This window comes from Rhagoletis pomonella, unplaced genomic scaffold (assembly GCF_013731165.1).
Source record: "Rhagoletis pomonella isolate Grant_MI unplaced genomic scaffold, Rhpom_1.0 Rhpom_scaffold_00010, whole genome shotgun sequence".
Taxonomy (NCBI): Eukaryota; Metazoa; Arthropoda; class Insecta; order Diptera; family Tephritidae; genus Rhagoletis; species Rhagoletis pomonella.
Genome location: NW_023458564.1, coordinates 27,437,143 through 27,439,388, shown reverse-complemented (window position 1 = coordinate 27,439,388; position 2,246 = coordinate 27,437,143).

Genomic DNA, 2,246 nt, shown 5'->3' with positions numbered 1-2,246 from the left:
ATCATTTTTATAGCACTTCGATGTGGAAGTTCAAGGGGTGGGTGACATCTCGCTCAACCCATTTGGATTAAGGAAAGGGAACGTGAGATGCCGTCTCCAGTATATCTCTAAGCTGCGGGAAGCAATAAGCAGCGCAAAGTAGCTGGCCGGAGGAATATTACCAAGTCGCAGAGCTTGACACCACAAATGCCTTTAACTAAGGTAGTTGGCCGAAAAACCTCGATAGGCTGAACGAAAAGGAAGGAAGGTTAGTAGATTTCGCGGTGAACCACCTGAATAAAGTTTACGTAAATGCTTTTATTTCAGTCAGGCTAGTTAAAGATTGGCTAAACAGCTTTGAACTGCACTTATCCCAACAACAGGCGGAAGCGGTGTCACCAGCACCGAGTATTTTAATTGGAAATGAGCGGGCAGGTGCCAGAGGAAGTATAACAACTGAATGGCAGAGCAAGTGAGGCGATTCGGATGAAGATCGCTAAACATACCGTTCTATCTCAAAACGGGAGCGCTGGATTAGTCGCGGGTACGGCGAGGTTGATATCTATTTGGACTAATTCTTGAGACGGCATATTTGTTTCTAAGATTGCCTATACAGATTTAAGCATGAGAGTGATGAGTATTGCACTTTCTATGGAAATGTGGAATAAAGATGAAAGCGAATGGACGTCAAGCAGTGGTACAATATTGTATTAGCTCTGGAATCTGGAGAGCCAGCGTCATAGCAGCGGAAATTAAACACCACCTCCTCCACGAAATAATTCGGCAGTACCATGGGAATGGTAGTACTTCGTTAAACAGAGTGTCTCTGCTCTCAAAGGGCCGTTTGATAAAAGCGCGTTATCCCAACGCCCAAAAGGGGAAACCATAAAGTTGCAATTCTTTTCTCTAAAGCACAGTTGGCCACTTCTTAGGCAAGCGGGACAAATCTTAATCTATTCAATTTACACACGGCTGGCATAAACTAAAATGTTGCTGGCTAATGATGTTCCAAAACCATATTTTTTTTTTGTTTTCACAAAATTCATAGAGAAGAAAAGTAATGTATTTACTTGCTTCTCGAATTAAGTGAGCCACAAAATTGTAATCGTACAACAAGCAATGCAAAAATCCAAATATTCCTGAACGAGTAAGTAAGTTGTAAATACCAGTTGGAGTAATTTTCGGAAATTCCGTGCAATGCGTATTCGCGACAACTTCATTTGGCGCTTTTATTTCAAGGTGCAATTTCACTCAGATTTGGTTCATAAAATTCTGCGATGTAACTGTAACGAACTGGAAGGGTTAAATGACTAAGAATGCAGCTTATTAAGTACGGGCGGCAACGGTCAAATAACAAAGGGAGAAATGTGGCTGTTTTCGTGCGCGCAGACTATCGATATTACTTTCTAGCGCCTTAACGCGACTTGGGCGTTAAGTACGAGTATTTAGATTGAAATTCACAAAAGGGGAAGAAAGTATTTAAAGCGCTAAGTATTCAAATTGTGCCATAAATTGTAAAACAACCGAGCGGGTTCATTTGAGTCATTTTAAGCCTGAGCGATTGGGAGCGAAAATGAAGCGAAACAAAAGCTGCAGTGGGAGGAGAGGCAGTTTATTAAGTCGTTCCGTTTTTAATTGAGCGAGCAGATGGCACGCAAATGCATAGTTCCAAGTTGAGATTTTAGGTCTAAAATTGTAGAGGTCCGTCCTCATAATCGATCGAAACTTGGCCTTACATTTCCAATTTAATTCATATTTTGAGTACTGTTTAATGTGGCTGATTAAAGTACGTAAGTGTTTAGGTCATATTTCTACTCAAATGCTTGCGATGTATGAGTGAACTTTAACTCGCCGCCATAAATACTAAATCCCAATCTTTATTGTGTACTTTCACTTCAATATTTCTCTTAGAATTGGTGTGATTTGTGCCAGCCATGCGGCAAGCAACGGCTAGAGGCCTATCTATGCAGCACGCCGGAATTCCCTTTTTGTGTACGTGATCAAATCAACTTGAAAGGATAATTTTCTTATTTCTTCCGCTTCCCCAACCAAGTTCTTTAGTCATCCACCTACTTATCCTATGCAGTGGGGGTTCGTAGTGCCTGTCATTGCCGAGTGAGCTTGTTCGTGGTATCCATTCGATTGGTTCTGTGTTTGACATTCATTGTAACACTGAAGTATTGAACTTATAAAGAAACAAGTAAGAAAGTCTAAGTTCGGGCGGAGCCGAACATTAAATACCCGGCGCAAGTATTAAATATATGATT